Source organism: Bos grunniens, chromosome 13 (genome assembly GCF_055505025.1).
Source record: "Bos grunniens cultivar Pamir isolate PY7600 chromosome 13, Bosgru_T2T1.0, whole genome shotgun sequence".
Taxonomy (NCBI): Eukaryota; Metazoa; Chordata; class Mammalia; order Artiodactyla; family Bovidae; genus Bos; species Bos grunniens.
In genome coordinates, this window is record NC_141177.1 from 82,431,957 (window position 1) to 82,451,760 (window position 19,804).

General features: G+C 40.0%; 1 long non-coding RNA gene across 1 annotated transcript; it reads left to right on the forward strand.

Moving 5' to 3' along the window:
- The first annotated feature begins 359 nt into the window (after positions 1-359).
- On the forward strand, positions 360-19,600 carry LOC147361310 (uncharacterized). The gene is made up of 2 exons (XR_015140032.1): positions 360-500; positions 19,532-19,600. It is a non-coding gene; the product is annotated as an uncharacterized LOC147361310 (long non-coding RNA).
- Positions 19,601-19,804: the final 204 nt, after the last annotated feature.

Consider the following 19,804-nt stretch of genomic DNA (forward strand, 5'->3'; position numbering starts at 1 on the left):
AAAAGATATTATTTCTACTTTCCAGATGGACAAATGAAGACTCAGAGGATTTGTTTTATTTTCCTAAATTATACCCCACAAAAGTTAAGATGAGAAATCCAGTCTTGGATCCTTAATTGAATACCCTTTTTAACATGCCACTGTTTTCTCTTTCTCATAAAGAAATCAATATTTATGGCAGCTAATGTTGCTTCATTTGCTTCTTTTTCTCCTAATTTTTTTTCTGCTAATGTGTTTTAGGATCATATTAACTATTCAGTTTCATTAGTGCTGTGTCCTCATCTCTCATGAACCCCTGATGCAAGTATGTGAACTAGCCCAGGCTACTTAGGTGGAGGAAGAGAGATTATACTAATCTGAGGCAGTCCTAGACCAGACTTCCATCAGGCAACTCCCAGATATGTGAGAGAGCCTGACCAAGATCAACAGAGGGGCCTCCTTGAGCTATAACTGCCTGCAGAAGGCAAGGTTACAAGTACACTCCGCTAACATGGAGAACTGTAAGCAATAACAAATGTTTATTACTTTAAGATATTGAATTTGGGGTTGGTTGTTATGCCGCAGTAGCTAAATGATGTAAAACCTTATCTTGGGTACTAATGATACAGATCTGACATAGACAAACCACCACAGTTTCTGCAAACCACTCAGTTGGTTTTAAAAGATAATATATTTGGAATCTGACTTCCAAATAAAAAACTTTAAAAAAATTTTTTTAAGTTGCAAGACCACTTGCCTGTCTGATTGACTAATGGTATACTTCTGTGTATAGAAATAATTTGAAGATGTGTTCAAGGTAGGCCAACTGAATGAATATTATTAAACATAAAACCTACCAGGCTGTTAATATTTTGATGAATAGTTCATTGTTTTAAAAATACCCAGTCATTTCACTAAAACAACTTTTAATCCTCTGTCCCATACATTTCAGATTTCTTTATAAGGAATCCAAATGAATCCAGAACATAGAGTGGAATAAGAGTTATTATACTAAGCTGTACATTTTCAGTGGGAGCCGTATTGCCCACAAAGGAAAGAAAATTGGTTCTTTGGGGGCAAAAACCTTAGATGTTACAATGGCATGTGGCCTTCTGAAAAGCCCTAGTGCATACAAATATATAGTATATCCATGATATTAGACTTGGGGAGGAGAGGGATTATCTAGTATAAAAAAGTCTAAAAAGTCTCCTTAGGGGAGGTGATTAAAAAAAAGTTGCGAAACATTGTTCTAAGCAGAAGTTGGCCCCAAATTGTAATGGGCAATAATTTTTTCATCATATTCTCTTACGTCGTTTATTTTCCTCTTAATTTATAGCCTTTAATGATGCTTCTGGTTTCTGTTTTCCATTTTCACTCAAAATGAAATCCATTTCTCTTCATTTCTGGAATAGCTTCCAGAGTAGAATCCTTGCTAATATTTTCACCATCACCATCATTAATTATTTACTTTTTATAAGGAACCACTAGCAAACACTCTCTCTGGATAAATATATTCCATCTGCTACAGAGTTCTCCAGCCTTGTTTCCATGGAGTCCCTGTAGATGCAAGTCCCTTACACCTGGCTGGTTTAGCAGCAAGTGTGAGAGAAAACAGCTGAATTGATGTACCCAGACAAGGTGGTAAGAGACTCTTTTCATACTGTCGTCTCCTGAGAGGCAAGGGTTTCTGCTAGAGAAACCCTCTGGCCTCTCTCCATCCCCTCCCCCTTAGCCCTTAAGGAGCAGAGACTCAACTAATATGTGAGGCTGAAAGAAACTGAGAATGCTTGGCTCAAGTCTTGCCCTGCAGGATCAGCTTGCCAGCAAAGAGCGTTCATCCCCATCTGTTCCTTAGGCAAGGTTTTCAGGAACATCCCCCAGTGGGGAGGATAGTGTTTCCCCAAGTACCAGTACCTCATATGTTCCAAAGGAGCCATATTGGCAGCAGAGAGAAGGTACTTTCTTGAACTAGCCTTTTTCAGTCATAAAAGTTTTCCTTTGATCTTTGATGCCTGTGTCTATCAGTTGGCTCCAGGCTTGGGTGGGTACAAATATGGATGCAAGAGACTTGTTTCCTTAAATCTGCACATGAATTTCCCTTAGATGAAGCTTTTCTAAAGTTGAGATAACCTTCTTAAGTTCAACTTCTTTACACAGCCCTTCAGTTAGACCTAGAATGGCTGGATTCCATAACTTATGCCTCCTACATGGCTAACCCCACCTCCTGTGTATGAAACACACAAACCACAGAATACATGAGGATCGCCACAAATGGGTCAAGCATGGCAATCTTAGGTTAAATACCTCTGTAGAGCTCATGCTTGAGAGGGAGTCCAGATCCTTAAAGGGGAAAGTTCAGTACTCTCTTCTTTTATCCGAAAACGATTCCTTCACATACTTATTCAGCAAATACACATGCTGCACACATCACAAGCACTGTGCATTTGCTACCCTGCCCTCTTGCTGCAAGAGATGCATGTAAGACACATTTCTAAATTGTGAGACCTAAACAGACTTGCTCCACAACTTCTGCAAAGACTTCTGCTTTAATGGAAAAAAGTGTAAACCTGGTTGGCATTTCTTTCTTTTCCTGACTTAATTGTGGACCTGGAAGCACAGCAGCCTTCCCGCACCATGAATTTAATAACAATGAGGGCGAGACGAGATCAATCATGCGCTGAGCATGTTGAAGCAGGAAGACAGAAAGAGCCAGAACTCCTCTTGGCAGTTGAAATGATAGGAGTCAAAGCCACCAAGTACCTTCCTCCAGATTCCTTTTTACTCTGTGGGGGCAATAAATCATATTTATTAAGTCTCTGCTAGTCAGGCCTTTTGTCACTAGCAGTCAAATGTTTTCCTGATATATGACAGACAACAGTGGATCTGCTTCCTACTCTGAAGTTGCTCATAGTCTAGAGTGACCTCAACAGAAGTGAAAAACATTATGATAAAGGTAAATACAGTTCAGTTCAGTTCAGTTGCTCAGTCGTGTCCGACTCTTTGTGACCCCATGAATTGCAGCATGCCAGGCCTCCCTGTCCATCACCAACTCCCGGAGTTCACTGAGACTCACGTCCATCAAGTCAGTGATGCCATCCAGCCATCTCATCCTCTGTCGTCCCCTTCCCCTCCTGCCCCCAATCCCTCCCAGCATCAGAGTCTTTTCCAATGAGTCAACTCTTCGCATAAGGTGAACAAAGTACTAGAGTTTCAGCTTTAGCATCATTCCTTCCAAAGAAATCCCAGGGCTGATCTCCTTCAGAATGGACTGGTTGGATCTCCTTGCAGTCCAAGGGACTTTCAAGAGTCTTCTCCAACACCACAATTCAAAAGCATCAATTCTTTGGCGCTCAGCTTTCTTCACACTCCAACTCTCACATCCATACATGACCATTGGAAAAATACAGGTAAATACAGGAAGACAGCAAATAGAAAATGGGTCCTAATTTAGTCAAGAGTGGAATTTTTGGAATAGTTAAATCTAGGATAAAACCTGGAAAAGCAGAGACATTACTTTACTGACTAAGGTCTGTTTGGTCAAAGCTATAGATTTTCCAGGAGTCAGCATCACTGACTCGATGGACATGAGTCTGAGTAAACTCTGGGAGTTGGTGATGGACAGGGAGGCCTGGCGTGCTGCAGTCCATGGGGTTGGAAAGAGTCGGACAGGACTGAGTGGCTGAACAACATAGGGTTAAGTGTTCTAGAGCAACAAATACAAGCAATTGCAACAGGACAGTAGAGTTAGAAGAGAGGAAGGAGCAAAGCCAGATGAGGACAAAGAGAGAGCCAAGGGCAGGGCGTGAATCAGATCAAACCTGCCCAACCCACACCTGTTCTATGCCGAATGGCAGAACCGTATGGTAGCCATGCTGCCTTGTAGACAAGAGATTATGTCCAATCATTGTTTATTTCCTACTGGTCTCCTTTTCATCAAGAAACATATCTCCTTACATGTACTGAAAAAGTTGGGGATGATTCAATATACAAATTTCATAAGCTTTCCTTAATCTTAGCTGGGGGCAATTCAGAAGCCAAGCTTTGTCTCAGATGTTTAACAATAAATATTCTATTCAATATTCTCTTTTAAAGAAAACGTGTTTTGGACCCAAATCTGTGCTCTATCTTCCTTGAATTCTCCAAACTCTTTATGCTTTCATGGCCTGGTTCTTCTGTTGCCTTTAGTGATAGCTGAATGAAATGAGGGGACTTGTGGAAAGTACTCGTAGGTGGCCATTCTTGTCTGAGAGGAGAGAAGGAGGAATCACAGGGTGGCCTAGTGAGCTGAGCCAAACAGTCCTCAGCTAGGGGGTGTCTGGGATGAGCTCTTCGACTTGATGATTCTTCTTCCAGGAGTTGCCATTACATCGACTGCAAGTTTTACCTTCTACCTGCCCATGATTACTTAACAAACCTCAAACCTTGGTGGCTTAAAACAACCACTATTTATTTAACTCATTATAAAAGTTCAGTTCTTGGTTCAAGTTTGGCTTATTCTGGTTGGCTCTGCTCATGCATTTATGGATAGCTACTGGGCTGTGACCGCTGCATTTTTGATGACTGTGGTTGTTAACAGCTGGACCACTGAGGTCTCTCATCCTCCAACCTGGTTTACATGATGTCTCAGGTTCCAAAGCAACAAAGAAGAAAACACTGATGTGTAAACATGTTTTAAGTCTCTGCTTGTGTTATGCTTGCTACCTGTCCAAGGTCATATTCCTCCTCTTAATGAGAGGAGCAAGGAATAACAGAGACACATTGGAAAGAATACAGATAATAGGAGGGACTTAACTAGTGGCCGTCTTTGGCAAGAAGACCACTACAGCTACACATTAAAATCAACTGGGTCCATGCCTGATTCCTGGGCAGGACACCAAACAATTATATCAGAATGTTCTGGGAGTAGAACCTGGGATCAATGCTAATTTATTTATTTATTGCCAGTGGTCTAGAGCTCTATCTCCAGCTCTGGGGCACCAGTTTACAGAAGAGTTGGGCCTCCCAAGAAACTATTGTTCAGTAAGGATATATGATTTTTGTTTAATTATGAAAAAAATCAAAGCATAGTTGATTTACAATGTTGTGTTAGTTTCAGGTGTACAACACAGTGATTCATACATATGTACTTCAGATTCTTTTCTTTTATAGGTTATTACAAAATACTGAGTACAGTTCCTGTGCTACACAGTAGGTCCTTGTTGGCTATCTATTTTATATATAGGAGTGTGTGTGTGTTAATTGTCATTGTTCAGTCAGTAAGTTGTGTTCTACTCTTTGTGATCCCATGGTATCAAACTCCTAATTTATCCATCCCACTTTTCCCCTTTGGTAACCATAAGTTTCTTTTCTACGGGTCTATTTCTGTTTTGTAAATACATTCATTCATATCAGGTTTTAGATTCCACATATAAGTGATATCACACAATATCTGTCTTTCTCTGATTTGTATCACTTGGTATGATAATCTCTAAGTCCATCCATGTAGCTGTTAATGGCATTATTCCATTTTTTTTTTATTGTTGAGATGTGGTTATTGTTGTTCAGTTGCTTACTCATGTACGACTCTTTGCAACCCCATGGACTGCAGCATGCCAGGCTTCCCTGACCATCACCACGTTCCAGAGTTTGCTCAAACTCATGTCCATTGAGTTGATGATATCATCCAATCATCTCATCCTCTGTTGCCCCCTTCTCCTCCTGCCCTCAATCTTTCCCAGCCTCAGAGTCTTTTCCAAAGAGTCAGCTCTGGGCATCAGGTGGCCAAAGTATTGGAACTTCAGCTTCAGTATCAGTCCTTCCAGTGAATATTCAGCATTGATTTCCTTTAGGATGGACTAGTTGGATCTCCTTGCTGTTCCAAGGGATTCTTAAGAGTCTTCTCCTACACCACAGTTCAAAAGCATCAATTCTTCAGTGAATTGAAGAAAGAAAGAATTCACTGAAGAAAGAATTGTGGTCCAGCTTTCACATCTGTACATGACTACTGGAAAAACCATAGCTTTGACTGTACAGACCTTTGTTGGCAAAGTAATGTCTCTACTTTTTAATACACTATCTAGGTTTGTCACAGCTTTATTCCAAGGAGCAAGCACCTTTTAATTTCAAGAGGGCAGCCACCATCTGCAATGATTTTGGAGCCCAAGAGAATAAAATCTGTCACTGTTTCCATTTTCCCCCCATCTATTTGCCATGAAGTTATGGGACCAGATGCCATGATTTTAGTATTTTGAATGTTGAGTTTTAAGCCAGCTTTTTAACTTTACTCTTTCACTTTCATCAAGAGGCTCTTTAGTTCTTCTTTACTTTCTGCCACTAGGGTGGAGTCATCTGCATATCTGAGGCTATTGATATTTCTCCCAGGAATCTTGATTCCAGCTTGTGCTTCATCCAGCCCAGCATTTCTCATGATGTACTCTGCATATAAGTTAAATAAGCAGGGTGACAATACACAGGCTTGGCATATTCCTTTCCCAATTTGGAACCAGTCTGTTGCTCCATGTCTAGTTCTAACTGTTGCTTCTTGACCTGCATACAAGTTTCTCAGGAGGCAGGTAAGTTGGTCTGGTATTCCCACTTCTTTAAGAATTTTCCACAGTTTGTTGTGATCTATACAATTGGCAATTTGACTTCTGGTTGTTCTGCTTTTTCCAAATCCAACTTGTAAATCTGGAAGTTCTTAGTTCACATACTGTTGAGGCCTAACTTGAAGGATTTTAAGCATTACTTTGCAAACATGTGAAATAAATGCAATTTTGTGGTAAGTAGTTTGAGCATTCTTTGGCATTGCCTTTCTTTGGAATTGGAATGAAAACTGACCTTTTCCAGTCCTGTGGCCACTGCTGAGTTTCCCAAATTTGCTGACATATTGAGTGCAGTACTTTAACAGCATCATCGTTTAGGATTTGAAATAGCTCATCCAGAATTCCATCACCTCCAGTAGCTTTGTTCATAGTAATGGTTCCTAAGGCCCACTTGACTTTACACTCCAGGATGTCTGGCTCTGGGTGAGTGATCACACTATCATGGCTGGGAAGTATTCCACTGTATATATGTACCACATCTTCTTTATCCATTCATCTGTCAATGGACATTTAGATTGGATCCATGCCTTGGATATTGTAAACAGTGCTACTATGAACACAGGGGTACATGTAACTTTTTGAATTATATTTTTGTCCAGATATATGCCCAGGAGTGGGATTGTAGGATCATATGGCAACTCTATTTTTAGTTTTTAAAGGAACCTCCCTGCTATTTTTCATAGAGGCTGTACCAATTTACATTCCCACCAACACTGTAGGAAGTTCCTTTGAGAAACTTATTTTACAGTTGGCAAATTCTTCAATGGGGCTTCCCAGGTGGCTCAATGGTAAATAATCCACCTGCCAATGCAGGAGACTCAGGTTTGATCCCTGGGGCAGGAAGATCCCCTGCAGAGGGAAATGACAACCCACTCTAGTATTCTTGCCTGGGAAATCCCATGGACAGAGGAGCCTGGCAGCCTCCAGTCCGTGAAGTCACAAAAACGTCAGACAGGACTCAGTGACTAAACAACAATAAAACTCTTCAGTAGTTCAGGACTTTTTGATATGCAAACACTGTTTTGGTCCAGCTGATTGGGCATGTCAATCCAGTTAAAATTGGCCCCTGTAGATCAGATTTCCTCAAACTTTGGTGTGTATCAGAATCATATGGAAGGCTTGTTAAAACACAAATTGCTGAACCCCATCCCCAGAGATCCTTGATAAATAGTTCTGGAGTGAGGCCCAAGAATGTGCCTTGGAAGTTCTCAGATGCTGCTGCTGCTAATTGGACAGGACATTTTGAGAAACCACACATGTAGACATACAGTATTACTAGTTGCTCAGTCATGTCCGACCCTTTGTGACCCCATGAACTGTAGCCTGCCAGGCTCCTCTGTCCAGGAAATTCTCCAGGACAGAATATTGAAGTGGGTAGCTGTTCCCTTCTCTAGGGGATCTTCCCAACCCAGAGATTGAACCCGGGTCTCCTGAATTGCAGGCAGATTCTTTACCATCTGAGCCACCAGGGAAGCCCTGGCCTTAGCTAAATAGCATGTAACCAAGGTGGTTTCATTGTCCTGTGAAAGGACTGTGATTATTACTGTGAGTTGAAGTGACTTTTGCAGGAGTTCTAAAAATCTTTTACTCCAGGACATTCAGATACAGCCAGAGAATAAGTCACTCTGTCATAGGTTAGCAGGTCCTTTGCTGGGATAAGACTGTGCCAATTCCTGAGGCTTTTCGTGGGTCTCTCTAGAGCATTCACTTGACTAACAATCCAGTTCTATACTTTCCCTCCCAGCTTTCTATTAAATAATGAGAAAAGATGAGGATTTAGAGTAGCTGCAGCAAAGCAGTCTGAAATCTCCAGTGCCAACAATGAAAGTCTGAGACATTACAGAGAACTTATTCATCCAGTTAACAGTGTTCAATCTGAACCCTCAACAGGTCTCAAATGAATCCCTGCGGAGCCCATGAACTTAACCCGATACCAACAGAGAGTCAGTAATAATACGGGAAAACCACTCGCTTTTTGCGAGATAAGAGCCAATGCGTTTTAAGTGCAGCATTTGCAGCCCATGCCTTGAGCATAAGGAACAAAACACTCTGACTTTTCCTGATAATTGCAATGGAGAATGAAAGGACTCTTATCAGCACTGGCCAGAAAATTATTTTCTATTCTTTTATGTAATCACCCACCTATGGATAAAGTCCACACGCCATCTAAGTATTCCCACCCAATTCTAGGTAACGCGACTTCAAGTGTTTGTTATGCACACAGTTCACTCTCCGTGGGAATCTCAAAAGCAGAAGGATGGTTTTACTTAATATATAAGCCATTGCTTGATACTCATAGCAACATTACGAGCTTTGCCAGAGCTCGACACAAGTCTAACCCCAATCTAACCAGTGTGAGCCTTGGTCCCTGAACTGTTACCGATCTACCCTTGGCCCCCCAGTAATTTTTGAAGCTTGAGGCTCCTTTTCTTTATGCCAGTGCCCCTGAATATCCTGGGTATTTTTTCTCTCTGTGATCATTCAGGACACACTTTACCTTTGACTCCTTTTTTTTTTTTTTAAGATTGAAGTATAGTTAATTTCGATGTTGTGTTAGTTCGAAGTGTACAGCAAAGTGATTTGTATTTTATCTATATATATTCTTTTTCAAATTATTTTCCATTATAAGCTATTACAAGATATTGAGTACAGCTCCCTGTGCTATACAGTTGGTCCTTATTGTTTACCTATTTTATATATAGTATCGTGCATCTTTTGATTCAAAATTCCTAATTTATGTCCCCTCCTCCCTGTTATCCCCTTTGATAATGAAGGCCTGTTTTCTATGTCTGTGAATCTAAATTTCTTTTTGGTGAATAAATTCATTTGTATCATTTCTTTAGATTCCATATATAAGTGAGGTATGATATTTGTCTTTCTCTTTCTAACCTAACTTGATAATCTCTAGGTCAATCCATGTTGCTGCAAACAACATTATTCCATTCTTTTTGTGGCTGAGTAATATTCCATTATATATACACCACATCTTCTTTACCATTTATCTGTTGATGGGCATTTAGATTGCTTCCATGTTCTGGCTATTGTAAATAGTGCTGTTATGAACACTGGGGGTGTGTGAATTTTTTTGAATTAGAATTTTCTCCAGATATATGCCCAGGAGTGAGATTGCAGGATTATGCAGCAACTCCATTTTTAGTATTTTGAGGAAATTCCATACTGCCTGTTCTCCATAGTGGTTGCACCAACTAACATTCCCATCAGCAGTGTAGGGGGTTTCTTTTTTTCTCCACACCTTCTCCAGCATTTATTATCTATAGAATTTTTGTGATGGCCATTCTGACTGGTGTCAGGTGATACCTCATTGTAATTTTGATATGCATTTCTCTAATAATTAGTGATGCTGAGCATCTTTCCATGTGCCTGTTGACAGTCTATGTGTCTTTTTTGGAGATATGTCTATTTAGGTCTTCTGCCCATTTTTTGATTTTATATATATATATATATATATTTGGTCAAGACACACTTTCTCCTAAACTTTTTTGAGGCTAAGCCCCTATAGCAGAGATGTTTTGGCCTCAAACAACATGGTTATTTCCATTTTACCATGAGTTCTCTCCCCTTCCATGTGCATATAGGAATACCACAGGGGCACCAGTTCAGGTGCATACAACAAGAATTATTGTTAGGGAAATAACAATCTCCAAGTCTACATTAATAACATCAATTTCTGCTCAGGTCCCCGGTCAGGAGGGCTCCCCTAGGACTCAGAAGCTTGCTTTTGCTCCTCCCACCAGCATGTTTATATATTCCTGCAGCCCTCCTTGGGCCGCTGCATCTGCTTTATTTCTGGAGTCTGTTTACCAGCTGTCTTAAGTGGGACAAAATACGTCAATTCATTCCCAAGTATTTCAGGTTTGGACAAAAGCAGGAAAGACCAAGTTTCCTGGCACAGAAACCTCAGCAAGGCTGGGCTTAGCCTCCTTCACTTTCCTTCCATTCCTGCAGCACTGTCCCCTTCCTCCACCCTTTTTCTTCTATATCAATTCTGTTTTTTTCCCCCTTTGTAATAATCTCAAATACTTGCCTATTTCTTAGTTGTGAGGTTTCAGTCTAGGCAGAGTTAAAGTTATTCTCTTCATACTCACACTGGTTCACAAATCTCTTAGGAGGTGTGTTGTGCCAGCGATGGTAATGGAGTACAGTGGAGCGTGCCTGGGGTTTAGACCACCTGCTCCTTCTGACTATCACATCTAATCCCTGGGCCAATGCACCAGAAATCTCATGATGGTAGTTTCTTTAAAAAAATCAGTCAAATAAAATGTGTGTAACCCAGGAATTAAGCCAATTGATAATATTAACATTACTGTACACCCTCAGTAAGTGGCTTTGGATGAAATGACCACTGGTCTGGAGACTACGTACACAAATACGCTGTGGGTAAATAAATAAACACCACCAGCCACATGAACATGTTTATCTCAAGCTGACCAACTTGGAGTTATTTTGAGTTTTATAGGAACCACACTGCATAGAACAAAACAAAATGTGGAGATTGAGGAAATTGTTTCAAATGGACTTTCTAGTTCAAAATTTAGTCAATGTCTCAAAAGTAAAAAAGAGTAGATTCAATAATTTGCAAGATCTAATTACCATATCTTTCTTTCTAGGATTTCAAATTTCGTATTTTTTCTCTTTGTTCAAAGCAAACTCAGATGAGACCAGTTTCAATGTTTGATTAAAAAGTTTACTAATCTTTTAAAATATGTTTAATCTGCTAATATTTGTTTATTACCTGGAAATTTAGTTCATTTACATTTATTGTCATTACTAATGTATTTGAACTCACTTATTAAATTTCATTTTGCTGTTTATCCTTGACCTATTTTTAAAACTGATTTTTTTGTTCTCTTTTCTTACTTTGTTTTGAAATAAGGTTCACCCAATTCTAACCTTTTCTCTGTACTAATTTTCTCTTTACTAAACAAATAATTAGTTTTTTTTTTTTTTTTTTTTTTAGAAAATACCCTGGAAATTTTAATATCACCGTTTAACCTTATAATAGCCTAAAATGAATATCAGTACATTTATCAGCTTCCTGAACAATACAATACTTTTAAGACACTTTAATCATCCACTCAAGTTATATGTTTCATTGCTCAGGATATTGGGTCTATCTTGAATTTGTGTTTTTTATTATTGTTTACATTGTGAATATTTGTTTGGCTTTTGTATCATTTATTCATTTTTCTGGTTCACAATCCCCTCTCATACCTCAGCTCTGCCTTTCTGGAATCATCTGTTTTCTTCTTAGAGCACATTCTTTAGGCAATCTTCAGAGTGGAATTGCTGTGAGCAAGCCCACTCATTTGTGTATGACTTTCTTTCTCTCTCTCATGAGGTACGCCATGACTGATATAATGAAAATGTGTCGTTTAAAGTATAATGTCTAAACTAATACCCACCCAGGTTAAACTTTGTCAGTTTCTGTCTGTCTATATTTGCCCTTGTTATTGAGATAATTTTTTTATTGAGTATAGAATTCGAGGTTGACCAATATCTTCTCTCTTAGAAGTTATTATCATCACACTTGTTTCTGTCTTCTGATATTTTTCAGAAGAAATCGGCTGTCTAAGTTTTATTTCTTTGTTGGAAATTTGTCTTTCCTTTGTGGTTGCTTTTTAGATCTTTTATTTTGTGCTTACTAAAATACATCAAAGTATATAGAATTTATTGCACTTAATGAGATTTGATCAATTTTGGAAAATGATAGCCATGATATCTTGATGGGTCACATTTTGCCTCTCCTGGCCCTCACCCACTTGATTTGCTCCTTCTGAAACTCAGTAGACATGTGCTGGAACTTCTCAGTCTAACACCCATATCTCTTAGCCTTTCATTCACAATTTCCATCTTTTGTTCTGTGAGTTGTATTTTAGATAATTTTATTAGATCTAGCTGATGCCTCAATGTTTAATCTATCCATTAGACTTCAGGTAATTTTCCAAATTTTCCTAATAAAAAATCTCTTGTTCCATTGTCATTATTTCAACATCCTTTTGGATTTTTAAAAATAACATTAAAACTTCTTTCCTATTCCATATTGGTTAAAATAAACATCTGCTGTGTTTGTCAATCTTATTCTGGTGACCCCTTATCCTGCTTTGTCCTTTATCCATCCATTAAAACCAAAGATCCAAGATTTTGCTCCCTCCAATAATTAAAGACTTCTTCACTTGCTTTACAGATCTACTTGGTAAACTTCAGCAGGGGAAGAGCAAGAAGCTGGAGTGGAGAGAAAGGACTGTCTCCTTAGACAGACCTTGTCTGATGTCCCTGCCACATGCAGCCGGAAAGCATGGTGTCTATAATAACTAAACTGAGCAATGAAGAAGTGAGAGGACCGTCTGTGTCTGCATTTAAACAGGTTGTTAAAGAGAGAAAATACAGACGCGGCTTTGGGGACACAGTAACTTGGCCCACTAGTGAAATGGGCCCAGTAAAGATTAATATATGCCCAGCTGGATTAACCAGCTTTCTCTTTTGGGGAGAAACAAAGGAGAGAGGGAAAATATTGGCAGAAGTCCCCTCCTGAAAATGGCCTGTAGAAGAGACTTCCGGTTTCCCACATCAACAGTCTTTTGGCTCAGCTCTGATTTCAGCTGCAGCTGTTGTGGAGAGTTTTGTGTGAGCTCAGCCACCTTGCTGACAACACTGCATCTGAAACAAGTCGTGACTTCAGCTCTTTGCTTTGGAACCTTGTCTGAAGCCTCAGGAAGCTGCTGAGCCTTCAAGCAAGATGGTAACACTCAGCACACAGGGAGGTACAGCTGGTGGACAATCTGGCTATTTCTTTGGGAAGCTCCTAGATATGATTTTTGGGTCTTTTCTCCTGGGCTGCTGATATTCCCTGAAGACTATCTTCTACTCTCCTGCCATCTGGTAGCTAAAGTGGGAAGAAGGCAAAGTTCTCCATATTGAATACATGTTTATATCATTTCCTGTTTTCCACTAGGGAATCAGCCACGGTGATTACAAAAAATTTTCATGTCCTCATAAGTGTTCACAAGACTCACCCATGGACAGAACAGTCAATGAACATTTTCTAAGTGGAAGTTACAGTGTTCATCTCTGTGATTCCACGCATAATGGCCCTGGTTTTCCACAGCTGGCTATTTCTTTTGAGCTTAGCTCATCCACTGGAAAAATGTAACACATTTATTATAATCATGGTAGAGGGAAAAAAAATTTAAATGAAACCTAGATGTGTGAAAATAGCTTGATAACATTTCTCTAGCATCAAAACTAATTATTGATTGTGCTTATATTTTAAGAACTTTTTTTTATTTTGAAAAATTCAAATCTTCAAGAAATAGTGAACTTGCATATCAGTTCAGTTCAGTTCAGTCGCTCAGTCATATCTGACTCTTTGCAACCCCATGGACTGCAACACACCAGGCCTCCCTGTCCATCATCAACTCCTAGAGTTTACTCAAACTCATGTCCATTGAGTTGGTGATGCCATCCAACCATCTCATCTTCTGTCGTCCCCTTCTCCTACCACCTTCGATCTTTCCCAGCATCAGGGTCTTTTCAAATGAGTCAGTTCTTCACATCAGGTGGCCAAAGTATTGGAGTTTCAGCTTCAGCATCAGTCCTTCCAGTGAATATTCAGGACTGATTTCCTTTAGGATGGACTGGTTTGATCTCCTTGCAGTTCAAGAGACTCTTCAAGAGTCTTCTCCAATACCACAGTTCAAAAGCATCAATTCTTCGGTACTCAGCTTTCTTTATAGTCCAACTCTCACATCCATACATGACTACAGGAAAAATCATAGCTTTGACTAGATGGACCTTTGTCGACAAAGTAATGTATGCTTTTTAATATGCTGTCTAGGTTGGTCATAACTTTTCTTCCAAGGAGCAAGCGTCTTTTAATTTCATGGCTGCAGTCACCATCTGCAGTGATTTTGGTGCCCCCCAAAATAAAGACAGCCACTGTTTCCATCATTTCCCCAACTATTGGCCATGAAGTGATGGGACCAGATACCATGATCTTAGTTTTCTGAATGTTGAATTTTAAGCCAAGTTTTTCACTCTTCTCTTTCACTTTCATCAAGAGGCTCTTTAGTTCTTCTTCGCTTTCTGCCATAAGGGTGGTGTCATCTGCGTAGCTAAGGTTATTGAATTTCTCCTGGAAATCTTGATTCTAGCTTGTGCTTCTTCCAGCTCAGCGTTTCTCATGATGTACTCTGCATAGAAGTTAAATAAGCAGGGTGACAATATACAGCCTTGATTTACTCCTTTTCCTATTTGGAACCAGTCTGTTGTTCCATGTCCAGTTCTAACTGTTGCTTCCTGACCTGCATACAGATTTCTCAAGAGGCAGATCAGGTGGTCTGGTATTCCCATCTCCTTCAGAATTTCCCACAGTTTATTGTGGTTCACACAGTCGAAGGCTTTGGCATAGTCAATAAATAAGAAGTAGATGTTTTTCTGGAACTCTCTTGCTTTTTCAATGATCAATTTGATCTCTGGTTCCTCTGCCTTTTCAAAATCCAGCTTGAACATCTGGAAGTTCATAGTTCACATACTGTTGAAGCTTGGAGAATTTTGAGTATTGCTTTTCTAGTGTGTGAGATGAGTGTAGTTGTGTGGTAGTCTGAGCATTCTTTGGCATTACCTTTCTTTGGGATTGGAATGAAAACTGACCTTTTCCACTCAGCCACTGCTGAGTTTTCCAAATTTGCTGGCATATTGAGTGCAGCACTTTCAGAGCAGCATCTTTTAGGATTTGAAATAGCTCAACTGGAATTCCATCACCTCCACTAGCTTTGTTCGTAGTGATGCTTTCTAAGGCCCACTTGACTTTGCATTCCAGGATGTCTGGCTCTAGGTTGATGATCACATGTTTGTGATTATCTGGGTCATAAATATCTTTTTTGTACAGTTCTTCTGTGTATTCTTGCCACCTCTTCTTAATATCTTCTGCTTCTGTTAGTTCTATACAATTTCTGTCCTTTATTGTGCCCATCTTTACATGAAAAGTTCCCTTGGTATCTCTAATTTTCTTCAAGAGATTTCTAGACTTTCCCATTCTATTGTTTTCCTCTATTTTTTTTCACTGATCACTGAGGAAGACCTTCTTATCTCTCCTTGCTATTCTTTGGAACTTTGCATTCAAATGGGTATATCTTTCCTTTTCTCATTTGCCTTTCACTTCTCTTCTATTCACAGCTGTTTGTAAGGCCTCCTCAGACAACCATTTTGCCTTTTTGCATTTCTTTTTCTTGGGGATGGTCTTGATCCCTGCCTCCTGTACAATGTCTTAAACCTCTGTCCATAGTTCTTCAGGCACTCGGTCTATCAGATCTAATCCTTTGAATCTATTTGTCACTTGCCCTGTATAATCATAAGGGATTTGATTCAGGTCGTACGTAAATGGTCTAATTGTTTTCCCTACTTTCTTCAATTGAAGTCTGAATTTGGCAATAAGGAATTCATGATGTGAGCCACAGTCAGCTCCCGGGCTTGTCCTTGTTGACTGTATAGAGCCTCTCCATCTTTGGCTGCAAAGAATATAATCAATCTGATTTCTGTGCTGACCATCTGGTGATGTCCATGTGTAGAGTCTTCTCTTGTGTTGTTGGAAGAGGGTGTTTGCTACGATCAGTGCATTCTCTTGACAAAACTCTATTAGCCTTTGGCCTGCTTCATTCTGTACTCCAAGGCCAAATTTGCCTGTTACTCCAGGTGTTTCTTGACTTCCTACTTTTGCATTCCAGTCCTCTATAATGAAAAGGACATCTTTTGGGGGTGTTAGTTCTAGAAGGTCTTGTAGGTCTTGATAGAACCGTTAACTTCAGCTTCTTCAGTGTTACTGTTCAGGACATAGACTTCAATTACCGTGATATTGAATGGTTTGCCTTGGAAATGAACAGAGATCATTCTGTCGTTTTTGAGATCACACCCAAGTAATGCATTTCAGAGTCTTTTGTTGACTGCGATGGCTACTGCATGTCTTCTAAGGGATTCCTGCCCACAGTAGTAGATATAATGGTCATCTGTATTAAATTCACCCATTCCAGTCCATTTTAGTTCGCTGATTCCTAAACTGTAGCTGTTCACTCTCACGTGGAAGTGGAAGTGGAAGCATTTGACCACTTCCATTTTGCCTTGTTTCATGGACCTAGTGTTGTAGCCATGCGTTCCGGGAAACAAACTCACTCAGAAGGACAATGCAGATAGTGGAGTGCAGTTTATTACACCGGTGGGCCCAAGGCAGAGTCTCCTCTTAGCCAAGGACCCTGACCACACTTGTAAAAATCTTTTATACCCCATGTGTATGCGTCTGAACCCACCACTCCAAATTCCTTGAGACTTACATAAACCAAGGAAAATACAATCCCAATAACCCCATGATTCACGTGGCTGTGTGCTCAAACAGTCAAACAATTAGCCAATAATCAATAAACCTGAGGTTACACTCCAATAGATACAGAAAAATTTATGGCCTGTCTGGAGGAAGGGGTGATTAGTGTATGTTTTTTCTCAGGTGGTGAGTAACCTAGATATGATCTTCAAGCTTCCTGGGTCTGGAGGGGGTCTTATCCTTCTGTTGTTGTTTTCATAAGCACTAAACACAGGATTCAGAGTCCATTGGAAAGGTGGCTGAGCATGATCAGCATGAACAGGCCCAAGATGGAGTCCAGGCCCTATGAATTCCTTCTTCACTAGCATTCCAGGTTCCTATGCAGTGTTGCTCTTTACAGCATTGGACTTTACTTCCATTACCAGTCACATCCACAACTGGGTGTTGCTTTTGCTTTGGCTCTGTCACTTCATTCTTTCTGGAGTTATTTCTGCAATGATTTCAGTAGCATATTGGACACCTACTGACCTGGGGAATTCATCTTTTAGTGTCCTATCTTTTTGCCTTTTCCTACTGTTCATGGGGTTCTCAAGGCAAGAATACTGAAGTGGTTTGCCATTCTCTTCTCCAATGGACCACATTTTGTCAGAACTGTCCACCATGCCCCATCCGTCTTGGGTGGCCCTACATGGCATGACTCATAGTTTCAGTGAGTTAGACAAGGGTGTGGTCCATCTAATCAGATTGGTTAGTTTCCTGTGATTGTGGTTTTCAGTCTGTTTTCCCTCTGATGGAGAAGGATAAGAGGCTTATGGAAGCTTCCTGATGCAAGAGACTGACTGAGGGGAAAATTGGGTCTTGTTCTGATGGGTGTGGCCATGTTCAATAAATCTTTAATCCATTGTGTTCCCTCCCTGTTATGTACCTGGGGCCAAACTATGGTGGATGTAATGAAGATAATGGCGACCTCCTTTGAAAGGTCCCATGCATGAACTGCTACAGTCTGTGCCTCCAGGCCTGTATCAGGCCACCACTGACCCATGCCTCCGCTGGAGACTCCTAGATATTCACGGGCACGTCTGGGTCAGTCTCTTATGGGATCAGTGCTCCTTTCTCCTGGGTCCTGGTGTGCACAAGGTTTGTGCCCACCAAGAGTTTGTTTCCCAGTCCTGTGTACGCTGTATGGTACAGCTCTGGTAGCTCTATGGTGGGGTTAATGGCGACCTCCTCCAAGAGGCTTTAAGCTTCTTTATACCCAGGTCTGCCGCACCCAGAGCCCCTGCCCCTGTGGGAGTCCACTGCTGACCCATATCTCCACAGGAGGCACTCAAACACAGTTCTGTCTCAGTCTCTGTGGGGTCTCTGGGTCCTGGTGTGCACAAGATTCGTTTGAGCCCTCTGAGTATCTCTGGCAGGTATGAGGTTTGATTCTAAAGGCGATTTGCCCCTCCTATCATCTTGCTGGGGCTTCTCCTTTGTTTCTGAACGTGGGGTATCTCCTCACAGTCACTTGAGCACCACACTGCCACCGCTCCAGCACCTACCATATGAGGAACTTCCATATATCCTTCACTTAAACACTTAAATTCATTAGTTAACTTTTTGCCACATTTACTTTTCCTTTCTTTCTCTTTTTCTGTCTGTTCCTCTTTCTGTCTTCTCTGTTTGTTTATATATATGTATGTCTATATGCATATATACACATATATATTTTATGAACCATTTGAGAGTAAGTTGTTAACATTACCTTCTTTCCTAAATACTTTTGCTAGTATTTGCCCAGACAAGTGTGTTCACTTACATAACCATAGTACAATGATCAAAATCAGAAAATACAGCATTGACATAAGATTATTATCTAATGTAGAATATATATTCAAATTTTGCTGATGGTCTTGATGTCTTTAATAGCAATATTTTCCTCTTACAGTGTCTACTATAGTATCAGGTATTTTATTTAATTGTTGTATCTTTTTAGTCTCTTTTAATCTGGAAAAGATCATCAACCTTTTTTTGTCTCTCAAGTCATTGAAATTTTTGAAGCACACAGGCCAATTTTGTATATAATCTGCTGACATTAAAAAATAGTTTTAAAAATAGCTGATTTGAGAATGAGTAGTACTTCACATCCATAGGCAGAGTTGTAGTTTCTTTAGAATATGTCAGTTTGTGGTTTGAATTTTGCCAAGTTCCTCATCCTTTTGCCTTTAAATTGTACTGTATGGAGACACACACACGCGCGTGCACGCACACACACACATACACACACACACACATGTTTCAATTAGGAGAAAATAAATGAACTCAGGGCTTTGAGACATTCCCTAATATAACTGCATAATTGGGGTCAATGCTGTGGTGCCCCACAAAGCTGTGGTAGGAATCACTGGCTTATTGTGAAACACAGGACATATAGATCTGAACATATCTGGCAGATCAACAATCTCAAAAACCTTTAAGTCACACATCTGGAAATAAAACTTAAGGTAATATATAAAATTAAGATTGTGTCAAGAAAAGGCATACTAAAACCAAAAAAAAAAAGTTTACTTGTCTACTTAGAGAATAAGACTGGTGATCCTATACAGTTCACACGAACAATGATATATGGTAACCTACTTTTTATATGATTTCCCTTTAGAACTAAAATCCCAGTTATGATGAAGAAAAAGGATATTGCTTATTAGAAGGACATTTCAACATCCAAGCACAGAAGACAAGCTACATCTCCAGCAGCCCAGCTCCCTGAGCTTTGCCAACCAGTACATTTCAGTAGAACTAAAGCTCAGTCCTTGTGATACCTTTGAGAAACAATTGCCAGAGGATTTCCTCTTGAGGAATTTGATTTTCATACCAAAGCGAAAGACAAATATGAAACCAAAGTGGATAAGAAAGACAAAGAGCTGCCAGTGGT